The sequence below is a fragment of the Caretta caretta genome, chromosome 3 (assembly GCF_965140235.1).
Source record: "Caretta caretta isolate rCarCar2 chromosome 3, rCarCar1.hap1, whole genome shotgun sequence".
Taxonomy (NCBI): Eukaryota; Metazoa; Chordata; order Testudines; family Cheloniidae; genus Caretta; species Caretta caretta.
This window is the reverse complement of record NC_134208.1, coordinates 118,944,048-118,958,830: the sequence shown is the minus strand read 5'-3', so window position 1 is coordinate 118,958,830 and position 14,783 is coordinate 118,944,048.

Below are 14,783 nucleotides of genomic sequence, written 5' to 3'. Positions count from 1 at the left end.
GCGGCCACTGAAGCTGGCACAACTTGCAGCACTGTGAGGCTGCTTTAAGTCTTACTTCATGCCAAATCCTTTGGCTCAAGTATTGGTCTGTGCAAAGGAGTCCTACAGCACATCTTTGCACATAGCCCCAGGTTGCTCTGAGCACCGATGGCCTCTCCTAAGGATATGGCCCTAGTCCCTTAGTCTTTAAATAAAAGAAAATATTGCAGGAAGAAACCAAGGAGAAGAAAGAAAGAAATGATTGCTTCCTCATACAGAGAAAGCAACAGATCCTGTCTTGCAAACTGCATCAGAACAAATGTTTCATGCAGTTTGAGATATTAAGAATCCAAGCATAGAGATTCTGAAGAGACTGCTATTGTCACCCATTTATTTAATGAGACTACCAAATATCTGAGAAAGGCAGCATAACATATTTCTGATTTGGAGCATACAAAATCTGTAACTTTTTAGAACTTTTCCACTAAAGCAGGAAATGCTTAGTCTGGCTGCCTCTCACAGCCATACTATGATGCTTCAAGATCACTCAACCACATTTAAAGATAGTGAACAAAATTTCTCTTTTTCAACGGGACAAAGCAATAGAAAATGTACTGTAAGGAACAATCCTGTATTGGCTAGAAGATAAACCGGTTGATCTAATAGGTTATTTCCCTTTCTAACTTCTACAATTATGTGATTTACAAAGGAAAAAATATTCTAATTTAGTAGATTATTTAGATTATTTCTGCTTAAGATCTTCAGTCACAAATGATGACACGTCTACTTTTCCAAATAAGCTTCCAAGTACTGATGTTTTGGATCAGTAATCTTAAACTAAGGTTTCTAGTAAGAACTTTCACTTCAGCCACTGAACACGCAACCTTGTTGTGTACATGGTTTGTAATGAGTAAACTTCCTTTACCTTCTGTTCTTTAACAAAATGTATACATATGAATTTTGAAATCAATAGGAGTTGAACATGCACTTGTCTGAGGTCAGAAACTGGTTTAACAACCTGCACGATAGTAAACGCAAAGAAAGAAAGTAGGAAAATAGTGTCTTATGCATAATGAGGTTATGATTAGCAAGGGGCGTAATGTGAAAAGCCTAAGAATCTGATAAATTGTGCTCATCTATTTTCAATACTTTTTAAAAAGTTTTGTCTTTTAAAGCAAATAGTTTCTAATTTTTTAAAAAAGTATTGTTAAAGAAACCATCCACCTGATTATCATATCCAATCTGCATTTATTGCCATATGGACATTTACTGCAAATGTTAGATTTACTTTTGAGATATTTTCATACTGTGCATTAATTTTATATAGTAATTTTAATATACACATAAGTAATTATTTGACTATCTGCAAATTGATTAGGGTAGAACTAAATGTTTAATATTACATTGATTGATGCATGTGAACTGCATGGCAAAAATGTGTATGATCATTACTTTGATTTCAATTGACTTGAACTATACAGAGCAGAGGCAGCTGATGGGTGTGTCCAAACATATGTTTCTGATGTTTTCTAGAAATGTGCTTGTTTGAAATGTTTTGTTCTAGTAAGGGGAATACTTTGTTACTAGAGGAAGAGGGAAGAAAGAGCTAGCTTGTTTGGGAACTGAGATCGGTTGACGGTAAAGGTTCTTGTTCTTACAGAAGAAGTTTTGGGTGCTGAAATGAGGAGCTGAAGGATTTGACAGTTTACATTGGGGAGGGGATTCAGGGCTTTTGTTTCAAGGTAAGGGAATGAGGGCTGGTAACATCATTTTGGACCACTGTAATGAGGTGGGAGACTAGGACTCTTGTTAGTGGAAGAGGATTTGGCAATTTAGGAATGGATGGTCTCAGGTTGGGGCTTTGGTCATTTAAGGAAGTGTTTGACAGCTGGGAGAGGAAGTTCAGTAATTTGATCTTATTATAATCCCTAGTCTTTGCTCCCCCCCCCTCTCCTCCCCATTTCCATTCTCCATAGCAAAACATAGTTTAATCTAAGGATATTTTACCTTTTGGAACATTGGCAGTGCCATAGCCAAGACACATCATGTGGCACATAGTCCGAAATAAAGCAAAGGCATACCTGTGTCCAGCAGATTTATTCTGTGAAATAGGAAGTAATTCAATTATTTTCTAATCAGATTAAAGAGACACTGTCAAAGACTTTTTAATTATTATACTGTAGTATAGTTGCACTTTTTCTTGAAAATGTTTGCAATGCAACAATTTAAGAGGCTTAACAAATACATTTCTTCTCATATTTCACCATTTCCATTTTGCTAAGATGTTTTCCCATGGTTATAATGGATAGTAAAATTGATGCTCTTATGTGTGTAATGTCTTCACCAGAATCATAGCATCATATAGATACATTCATGAGAACAAAATATTATTTCTGTAGTTTTTTAAATTCCCCAGTGAAAAAGTGGTGGATTTAAATAAATATCTAATTATATATTTACATCTCTAAAGAATGTCCACAGGACATTATATGAGTCTTTCCTATATCTCCACAGAATCTTGTGTGTTACACCCTAAGGATGAAATTCACCTGAAGGCAAAGGCCCCAGAAAAGGCTTTTAGCACCAATTAATGGATTTTTTGCAGGTCCTATGCCCTGGGATGAATATAAATATTGACTGATATTAAATAATTATTGTCTTCCCCCCCACATTGTCTCATGCCCCCCTTAATTTCCTGCAACTGTAAAAATTTCAACAGATAAAAATAAAAAAGCTTAAAAATAAATATCAATATTATCTGTCAAAATAATTTTTAAAATGCTTTCTGCCAAGCCTACATATAGAGAATGATTTAATGTATTTAATATTTATTATTAAATAATAATTACTTAATAATAATAATAATTTAATAATAATAATAATTTAAATAATAATGTGGAAAAAGCTAATGTACTCAATGCTTTTTTTGCCTCTGTTTTCACTAACAAGGTCAGCTCCCAGACTGCTACGCTGGGCATCACAAAATGGGGAAGAGATGGACAGCCCTCTGTGGAGATAGAGGTGGTTAGGGACTATTTAGAAAAGCTGGACGTGCACAAGTCCATGGGGCCGGACGAGTTGCATCTGAGAGTGCTGAAGGAACTGGCGGCTGTGATTGCAGAGCCATTGGCCATTATCTTTGAAAACTCGTGGCGAACCGGGGAAGTCCCGGATGACAAGAAAAAGGCTAATGTAGTGCCAATCTTTAAAAAAGGGAAGAAGGAGGATCCTGGGAACTACAGGCCAGTCAGCCTCACTTCAGTCCCTGGAAAAATCATGGAGCAGGTCCTCAAAGAATCAATCCTGAAGCACTTGCATGAGAGGAAAGTGATCAGGAACAGTCAGCATGGATTCACCAAGGGAAGGTCATGTCTGACTAATCTAATCGCCTTCTATGATGAGATTACTGGTTCTGTGGATGAAGGGAAAGCAGTGGATGTATTGTTTCTTGACTTTAGCAAAGCTTTTGACACAGTCTCCCACAGTATTCTTGTCAGCAAGTTAAGGAAGTATGGGCTGGATGAATGCACTACAAGGTGGGTAGAAAGCTGGCTAGATTGTCGGGCTCAACGGGTAGTTATCAATGGCTCCATGTCTAGTTGGCAGCCGGTATCAAGTGGAGTGCCCCAAGGGTCGGTCCTGGGGCCGGTTTTGTTCAATATCTTCATAAATGATCTGGAGGATGGTGTGGATTGCACTCTCAGCAAATTTGCGGATGATACTAAACTGGGAGGAGTGGTAGATACGCTGGAGGGGAGGGACAGGATACAGAAGGACCTAGACAAATTGGAGGATTGGGCCAAAAGAAATCTGATGAGGTTCAATAAGGATAAGTGCAGGGTCCTGCACTTAGGACGGAAGAACCCAATGCACAGCTACAGACTAGGGACCGAATGGCTAGGCAGCAGTTCTGCGGAAAAGGAGCTAGGGGTGACAGTGGACGAGAAGCTGGATATGAGTCAGCAGTGTGCCCTTGTTGCCAAGAAGGCCAATGGCATTTTGGGATGTATAAGTAGGGGGATAGCGAGCAGATCGAGGGACGTGATCGTTCCCCTCTATTCGACATTGGTGAGGCCTCATCTGGAGTACTGTGTCCAGTTTTGGGCCCCACACTTCAAGAAGGATGTGGATAAATTGGAGAGAGTCCAGCGAAGGGCAACAAAAATGATTAGGGGTCTGGAACACATGAGTTATGAGGAGAGGCTGAGGGAGCTGGGATTGTTTAGCCTGCAGAAGAGAAGAATGAGGGGGGATTTGATAGCTGCTTTCAACTACCTGAAAGGGGGTTCCAAAGAGGATGGCTCTAGACTGTTCTCAATGGTATCAGATGACAGAACGAGGAGTAATGGTCTCAAGCTGCAGTGGGGGAGGTTTAGATTGGATATTAGGAAAAACTTTTTCACTAAGAGGGTGGTGAAACACTGGAATGCGTTACCTAGGGAGGTGGTAGAATCTCCTTCCTTAGAGGTTTTTAAGGTCAGGCTTGACAAAGCCCTGGCTGGGATGATTTAACTGGGAATTGGTCCTGCTTCGAGCAGGGGGTTGGACTATGACCTTCTGGGGTCCCTTCCAACCCTTATATTCTATGATTCTATGATTCTATGATTAGTACGACTGCACCTCTAAATCGGATTTTTTCAGTGAAAACATCAAAGAGTTATCAAATAAGTTATGTTGTGATCTTTTAAATATATACGTCTTCCCGGCTACAGTTTTCAATATGTACGTCAATGTCATTATTTCATCCAAAATATATGAAGTCTTATTAACGAGACTTGTATTTTTAATCTAATAGCATTTTAAACCAAGTATTTTATAGCCAGTAACGGATAACAAGAAGCTTGTAAACAAAGCCTTTAGTGCTTTATAAAAACCACTTCACATGATTCATTTAGATCCTTTCAGGAGGGATAATACCTTTAGCCTGTATTTCTATCTGGCTTGGTGGCTTCTCATTCCTTCAAGATGACCACAAATTGGGAGTAAATGTCCTGAAAACACTCTTGGGAACTTGAATGTGAAGTACATTGTTAAGAGAGGGAGGAAAGCTTTCCATAAGAGGACTGGGAGAAGGGAGTAGAACCCTTTGGCTAGTTAAGATCTTCACATTGTGGTAGCCACTAGTAAGAACAAATAAAGATATGAGTGCACTAAGGATTAGAGGCCACCTTGACAGGGATCTGAAAGTATATAATCTTAATGGATTTCTTTCACTTATCACAGGCTAATTGTAAAGATGAATAAATATTCATAGACTATAGCTTCATTTATGTACCCTCTAGATTTATAATTCTTGAGTTACTTGCTAGAAGATAAAAAGGTCTTAGCACAAACTGTCATCACTTGGTCAAATCAGATGGAATAGCTGTGAAATTTGACAAGTTTCTTGGATTTTTATACTGGGTAGACTTTAGTAAGAGGAGACTACTGAATGAAATGTTCAATCAGGGCAGTTCTACAGAACTGTCTCCTGAAAGTAGCTTCAGAAGTAGGAAAGAGTTTGAATTAGGGAATTTAGAAGCAAAGGATTAAACTGCACTGGTTGCAATCAAATTAGAGGGGCAGAATTAACAGCTTGTTTACTGCATGGAAACCTTTGAAAAATGTTTCAGTAAAAAACTATTTTGCAAAAGTAATGACATTTTCAGTGGTTTTTTCCCTATGCTTGTTTTCATTTAAAAAATATTTGTATGAAATTAAAGGAGTACTTGTGGCACCTTAGAGACTAACCAATTTATTTGAGCATGGGCTTTCGCGAGCTACAGCTCATTTCATCGGATGCATACTGTGGAAACTGCAGAAGACATTATACATACACAGAGACCATGAAACAATACCTCCTCCCACCCCACTCTCTTGCTGGTAATAGCTTATCTAAAGTGATCATCAAGTTGGGCCATTTCCAGCACAAATCCAGGTTTTCTCACCCTCCGCCCCCCCCACACAAACTCACTCTCCTGCTGGTAATAGCCCATCCAAAGTGACCACTCTCTTTAAAATGTGTATGATAATCAAGGTGGGCCATTTCCAGCACATTTCCTGCAGGAGAGTGAGTTTGTGTGTGTGGTTTTTGGAGGGGGGTGGGGGGGTGAGAAAACCTGGATTTGTGCTGGAAATGGCCCACCTTGATTATCATACACATTTTAAAGAGAGTGGTCACTTTGGATGGGCTATTACCAGCAGGAGAGTGAGTTTGTGTGTGGAGGGGCGGAGGCTGAGAAAACCTGGATTTGTGCTGGAAATGGCCCAACTTGATGATCACTTTAGATAAGCTATTACCAGCAAGAGAGTGGGGTGGGAGGAGGTATTGTTTCATGGTCTCTGTGTATATATAATGTCTTCTGCAGTTTCCACAGTATGCATCCGATGAAGTGAGCTGTAGCTCACGAAAGCTCATGCTCAAATAAATTGGTTAGTCTCTAAGGTGCCACAAGTACTCCTTTTCTTTTGCGAATACAGACTAACACGGTTGTTACTCTGAAACCTGTATGAAATTAGTTCTGCTGTTTAGGAGCTCATTTGCTCCAGAAGGATTTTGATTTCAAGTGAAGAAGAAGTAGCAGCAGCAGATGAATTTCTAAGAGCTTATTTGTTTGCAAATGTCTCCAGTAATAATAGGGTAAAGTGATTAAGAGCATACATGCTGTAGAAACAGGATTGTTTTTAAATAAAATGTTTTCAAAATTTCTCATGAGAGGTCAGGAGTTTTAAAAAGTAAGTTTCAAATACCAAAACAAATTTGAAAAGTGTATGCTAGATTTTTCACAAGATATTATAAATTTAGTTTATTTATTTATTTATATTGCTAATTATGAAAGGCAAAGCAGCAAAGACTAAAAAGAAGCACTCTCAAGTTTGGAAATACAATTCCCATGAATTACATGTATGCAATTATATCTCAAGGTATCAGGCTGAAAATTCATCTTTAAAGACTTTTAATTAGTCACAGATCAGGTCAACTGAAAGCATTTTTGTGTGTACAAATAGCCATTAATTTCCTTTGAGCAAAGAATAAGTATTGTGGGGAAAACCCCAATCCCATCCCCACTCCACTAAAGACCATCGTTTTATAGGAATTACAATATATATCTTACCAAAATGTTTTCATGTTGAACCCAGCCAGTACTTGGAAAATTTCAGAATCTCTGAATCAGAAATTGTAAGCAGGAATTCCAGTACCACATTATTATCAACAGAATAATCATGTGTATCAGGCTCAAATAACTATTTGTCTTGTAATTAGTCCTGAATCCAACCTTCACACACAAAAAGGAAATATTTAATAATTACAAAATTGTTAAACAAAAGCCAAAATATTAACACAATTGTAGCACTGATTATCAAATCTTTATTTGGAAGAGTTACTGGATATGCATACACAAAAATTATAATGTAATAGACAAAATTTAACAGCAATGTAAAAGTTATGTGTTGAGTAAAAATGATAACAAAATGGGCATATGTGGATGTAAGTAGTAAACTAGTTTAATTAACACTGATTTGGCATTCAATGCATTTCCAAGAAGTATAATTTGCATGTGCCAAGCAGAGTTTAAGTCAAAGGCAGTTCCCCTGCAAGTAAGATTTACATTCTCCTGTTAGTTGCTTTTCCTTTCTGACTCCATGGTGTAAAAGTTACACTGGTTTTGTGCACCCAGTAAATTCCAGCTTGATGTTCCAGCTTGATGCAGTTTTAATACATATTCCCATTTTCTGACAAATGTACACCCAATTTATAACATATAGCACTATTTGTTGCTGAATTTAGTCCAGGGATTTCCAGGGGAGATATACCCACATACCCTGGAGCTGAATTTAAGCCTTTTTATTTGTAGTAAAATAGGGTCCCAAGTATTCTGCAGAAATTCTGTGGGTGTTTAAAATACGTTTTTAAAATGGAGTTTTTATCAAATTAAATGTAACATTAAACGGTACGTTCAGTACAGTTTGACCTGCATTATTTGCTATTACATTTATTGTATGCTGTCCATGCTCTTTCAGTTTTCAATTTGCCACAGATAGTCATCATTAGGTTTATGTTAACAGTCCATTAGGATGCATGGGGCTGTTCACCCCCCCTCAGCAATTTTCACCTGTCTTCAAACTCATGATTCATGTTTTCAAGGTTGTCTTCAAAACAATAAGGGCTATAAATAATTTTATAAAAATGAAAGCTGTGATTCTGGAGCACAATTCTGTGGCAGGGGTGAATTCTGTAGTCAGCCCCTGAGAAATGCAAAATACACAAGGCTTTGACTATAAGGATAAAGTCACCAGTTGAATACATGAAAAAAAGAACTAAAAGGATTTTTAGCAAGTTTATTTAAAAATAAACTGGAATGAGTAGTAGGATGACAAATTTCCACCCAAATGGTAACTAATCTTCAAAAGTTATAAATGCCTTATAAGAAGGGGCTTATGACAGAAGTGTCCTTTTAGCGATATTATAGAAGTTTACTATTCAAATTACTAGTTCGTAATTTACAGTATATTACTTTGCCTACTGCCGCATTCAGATAATTAGTGGAATACTAGGCATTGCTCTATGTGAATTAATGTGGGTCAATATGTTTAGGTCAGGGTTTCATGTAATTTCTTAGTTAATGGCCTCCACAAAAATAGGCATTAGGAATCTCGAGCACATAAACCATGTAACTTTCACCTCAGCAAAACTTGGGAAAAAAATATAATCTCATGCCCTAGTTACCAAGCAACCTACATTACTATATTAACCCCCCAAAGATGCAATTTTCAATGTCTGTGAAATATTAGAAATCTGCCTATCTAAATTTAGTCAGTCTATCTGGATGAGAAATTAATTAGGATTTATTTAAAAACACGCCTTTCATAAAGCTTTAGTCTCCATAATCTACACAAGAAGTTACAAGGGAAAGATTAGTTTACAGATTACTTTAAATTATCTCGAAAAGAATGTCATCATGTTGTCAGAAAACTCCTAATGGGGTATTTTTACTCTGCAAAAAGAATAAATAAAGGTTAAAAAAGGGTATGAAACATAATTTTGAGAAACCTATTGAGGGCTAGATAGTCAGTGTGCTAACCCACACTAAAACACAGCATGTTGTTGAGATGTCCTTGGAGCAGCCCAGCAGGGAGATGCGGTTATAATCACCCTCCCAATCTACTTTAACCTTCTGATGGTTTTCTTTTGGGTTGCAAAGGCTACTGAATGAAAAGTAAAAAAGAGCTCTCCTATGTAACATCTTGCAATGTGCACCCTGCCCCTCTTCAATATGTATGTGGTATGTAAAGATTATTCAACTGTTCTATTGAATATATGGAAAAGTTATGAAACATTGCAGACCAGGTGCCTGAAACACATTGATAGCACGCTTACAAGCTGTGAGAATCCCATTAGCCTGTTATCCCAATACCTGAGATAAAAGGACTTCAATTTGTAGACTTTAAGCTCAAAGAGGACCACTAGATCATCTAGTCTGTCTGACGTCCTGTATATCACAGTGTATATCCCACTGTGACTCATGTTTGGTTAAAACATAATTTGTGTTTGACTGAAGCATATCTTCCAGGAAGCCATCAACTCTATGCAGACAACGCTGTACTCCAGACCCATTCAACTTCATTGTCACCCGAGCTGGGACCTGCTATCCCTCTCCGCAAGAACTTTGATGGAGCCAAGGCTCTATGAATCAATGCCGCTTCTTGTTCTTGCTTCAACTGCAGACATGTGCGTCCAACCAGACCAAGGTAGGCCTCATAGTCAGCCTCCTGATGGGGAGACATTGGACTGGGCCTCACTCTTGTTGAAAGCCAACAGTCCAGTTCTGTCCAACTGGGATGCCTTTCAGAGGGCAAAATCAACCATGTTTGATGATCCCAACTGTGCTTGCTCTGCTGCAGCTGCTCTAAGGAAACTCCAACAAGGGTGTGGCATGCCTGCTTCCTATGTAGCTCACTTCTGCTTCTCATATTGGACATGGAATGTAGTGATGTGGAATGTAGTGATGTGGCCCAGATATTTCAGTTTCAATGGGACTTGCAGGATGAGGTTAAGAATGAACTGGCCCAAGTCAAGACCCCAACAGGTCTAGACGCCTTCATAGATCTTGTTATCCATATTGACAAAAATCATCTACATGAGTGATGAGAAGAAAGAAAAGGGGTGTTGCAACCACGTCCCATGCTATTGAATTCTGCCCCACCAGCTTAGTCAATGCAGATAGTCCTGATGCTTCAGCAACTCACCCATTAAGAGAGAAAGCACCAGTGATGCCTTAACTTGTATTGCTACTGTGGCAATCCTGACCACACTATTTCCAGTTACAGCACAAGTAACCCAGTCCAAAGGAATGTGGTAAACAAGCCAGCCCAGGTTTGGTGAAGGAGGCTAGCCTGGGTATCTTGACAGTGTCCCCCTGAAACCCAAATTGAGATCCTATTGGGAACGAGTGCTGGCTCCCACTGACCAGCACTACACATACAAGTACCAGCTGAGTTACAAATCCTGGAGCATCCGCAGCAACTCCCTCTACAGCAGGCCTTCACTGACTCAGTCACAGCAGACAACTTTATTGATGCAGAAGCAGCCCAGGCACTACAGATTCCCCTGTAGCCCAAGCCCATTCTGGATCTAGTAGAGACAATTTATGGGCCTCTCTTATTCGCAGGGCCAGTGGCCACAGAAACCGTTCCTCTGAGATTACTATCCAAGAGCATTGAGAGACCTCACAGTTCAGTGCTATCCATTCCCACACTTCCTTCTGATCCTGGGTATTTCATGGCTGGCTCTCTACAATCCTCTTATCAGCGGGAGTGAACTAAAAGTCAAATTTTACTCAGAATTATCACAGCAGCAATTCTTGACCCTAGGAAATAGGTAGCATGCAGTAGTTCCCCAGCAGCTGTGTGGCAGGTAGCTAGCCTGACAGAACCACCTGCTGATTCTGATCCTCAACTTCTATACAAATACAGTGACTACAAAGATGTCTTTTGCATGGACCCATGCAAAAACCAGACACCTTGCCCCCACACAGGGACTACAGTTGCCCAATTGAACTACAACTTGGAGCAAACATTCCTTTCAGGCATATATACGCCATGTCTGAACCCAAACTAGCTGCGCTGCATACCTACCTTCAGCAGAACCTAGCCAAGGGCTTTATTCATGAGGACACTTCACCTGCTGGGGTGACAGTGCTCTTGGTTAAGGATGGAACCCCACAACTATGTGAGGTCTATTGGGCCCTAAATCAGGTTGCCATAAGGAACTGATACCTGTTACCACTAATCCCCAAGCTAATGGACTGTGTGAACATCACCTGGGTATACACGAAGCTAGACCTCCTGGGGTCACACAATCTAGTATGTGTTAGCGTTGGGGACAAATGGAACTTTCGAATATATTATGATCACACGGAATATCTCTTAATGCTCTTTGGTTGACAAATGCACCCGTGACATTCCAACATTTTATTAATGATGTACTCTGGCACATTCTGGACAATACATAGTAGAATACCATTATTTTTTCAGACAATACTGAACAACACCACTATGCATGTCTGTTCCATCCTGAAGAGGCTATGCCAACCTTGCCTTTATGCTAAGCTAGTAAAATGTGCTTTTGACTAGTCCTCCGTAGAATTCCTAAGGTTCATCCTATTTCCCATTAGTATCGAAATGGACCCATGCAAGATAAAGGCAGTCCTCAAGTGGAAAGCATGAAGGAATGTTTGCAAACTACAACATTTCCTGGGGTTCGCGAGCCAGTTCATCCCGAAGTTCTCAGAGTGGATCACCCCTCTTACTACCCAGCTCTGTAAAAACACCAGATTCCTCTGGTCTTCTGAAGCCCAAAAGGCCTCTGAGTAATTTTAACTTGCACTGACCACTGCTTCCATATTGGTCCACCCCAACACTACACAAGTCTTCATAATCAAAACAGATGCTTCCAAATTGGTGATTGTGGCAGTGCTATCCCAAAGACACAGTCTTCACCATTTCTATATCTATGCACCTTTTATTCAGACCCGTGGAGCAAAAGTATGATATTTTGGAGAAGGAACTACAGGCAATTAAGGCGGCCTTCAGAGAGTGGCACCACGATCTAAAATGTGCCTGTGCCCTATCGGGTGTACACTGATCATAAGACCCTTGAATATCTGTGTAGGAACAAGGCCCTCACTCAACAACATCTTCAGTGGGCCTTATTCTCTTTGTGCTTTGATTTTCCTATCGTTCAGGAACCAAAAATAGCAAGGCCAATGCATTGCCCAAAAGGGCGAATATTATGTAACCTGAAGGATGTGAACCCTAAAACCTCCTGCATCCTTATGCCTCATAAGTTTCGGGACATGGCCCCTCCCTGAGATCTACATACCCTCATGCACTCAGCCTTGGCCCATGGGATCCCTCACTCCCTACATATATATAAGTTCTTCCTGGGCCTCTGAGGACTACAACCCTACAATATGTCATGACTCCACCCTGGAAGGACATTTTGCCTGCTTTAAAACTCAGCACCTAGACTTTCATGTCTTCTGGTGGCTTCACATGTGAGCCACAGTGCAAGCCTATGTGGCCTCTTGAAATGTATGTGCCCACTCCAAGGTGCTGCACAATAGACCCCTCAGAATCCTGCAACCCCTTGAGATTCCACTTGCCCCTGAACAGTCACCACCTTAGATTTTGTAGTAGAACTACCTGAGTACAATGGGTTCATGAGCATTCTGACAGTAGTGGGCCCTCACAAAGATGGCACACTTCATCCCGTGCACTGGCCTACCCTTCTCCCAGGAAACCTCTCAGATCTGGGTAGACCAAGTCATCTACCTCCATGGCCTCCCAGAGCACATCATCTCTGACTGTGGTGCACAATTTATCTCCTGCTTCTGGCAAGGAACTCTTTGGATTTTGGGCATTCAGTCCTGCCTCTCTTCTCCCTACTACTCTCAAACAAATGGTCAAGAAAAGAGAACCAACCAGATTCTGGAGCAGTATCTTCAATGCTACATAAACTTCCACCTGAATGACTGGTCCTTGCTGCTACCTAAGGTAGAGTTCACGTACAATAATGCAGAACACATTTTTATGAGGCAAAGCCCTTTTTTTTTTAAACTATGGATTCTATTAGAGTTCTGCCTGGAACATCCTGCAACTTCCCATATCCCAGCAGCCCTGGATTGGATACAACAGATACATAAAACCCAAGATGACCTAAAAATTCACTTGGAAGCCACCAAGAAGAATTACAAACAATATGCAGACAATCAATGGCAGGCAGGGCCTGCCCTCTTGGTAGGCCAAAAGGTATGGCTTTCAATGGGATCAAGAAAGAATTTTTCCTCTTGGGCCAAACTGGCTGAGGACTGGTAGGTTTTTCAGCTTCCTGACAAGTTTCATGGAAGCAGAGTTGGGTTGAAACCAATAGGACTTGAAAGTTTAATATTAGGAATGGAGAGGCTGTTTAGCTTATTGCAACTTGTGGCCAACTCCCAGAGGTAAATGAAATTCAGGATTTGCTGGGGACTTTGCACCTGTAGGAGAAGGGGAGAACTGAAGTCTTCCTGAACAGATCTCCCACCTTGGTAGTCTGTACCCCCAACCTCCATACATAGCTAGGAAGAGGAGATTCAGAAGTGAGCTGAGTCCTAAGGGTTGGCCAAGGAGGGTCTACCCTGAGTTATTTGTTATATGGACCCTGCATGAGACCCAATGAAATGCCAAGTTGTGAAAGTGGATGGTAGATGTATATTGCTTTTCCCCAGTGATAAATTAATAAAGTTGCAGCTTGCCACTTAAATCTACCCCTGTATCTGTTGTTCATTTGCTTGTATGTCCTGATCAGTAGAGCTACTTTATAGACCATACCATTGGCTGATTTAAATCTAAAGTAATAGAAACAAAAAACAACATTTTTACAGGAGAGAAATGAGTCTAGAACAGTGTTTCCCAAACTTGGGACGCCGCTTCTGCAGGGAAAGCCCCTGGTGGGCCGGGCCGGTTTGTTTACCTGCCATGTCCACAGGTTTGGCCGATCGCGCCTCCCACTGGCCGCGGTTTGTCGCTCCAGGCCAATGGGGGCTGTGGGAAGTGGCGGCAGGTACATCCCTCGGCCCGCACTGCTTCCCGCAGCCCCCATTGGCCTGGAGCAGCAAACCGCGGCCAGTGGGAGCTGCGATCGGCCGAACCTGAGGAGAAGGCAGGTAAACAAACTGGCCCGGCCCTCCAGGGACTTTCCCTGAACAAGCGGCGTCCCAAGTTTGGGAAACACTGGTCTAGAATACTTGCACCTTATACTTTTATATATTACCATACTGCAGTGTTAAAAAAGATGGCCTGCAATCATTTTCAAACACAATTTCCAATTTGAGTATGGCATAAAGAGCTTTCCACTGTGTGAACTTCCAGAGCGTAACCCACATTTTTATGTGCAGTCGTGAACAGCCATGTGCAATATGTTGTAAATTTTGCTACTGTGCTTGCACGTGTATGCTCGGTAGCTGATATTACAAAGTGCATAATGATATGGCTCCTTCAGACTTCGCGGTACTGACCAAAACATATTCATCTTTAATTTAACATGAACTAAGATTTAATAATAATCTTAGAATGAATTTGGTAGGAAGTATAAAGAGTAAATGATGGGAAATAATTCAATATCGGAAAACAATCCAGACAACATACAATTATATCAACTCTGATAATTTTACAGCTATGGAAATGAGGAATTTCTGCTATGATGCTGTTTAAACTCACTACTATATTTTTTTTAAAGAAAATTTGGGAAAACAGCATTAAATATAATTATATTTAAATATAAA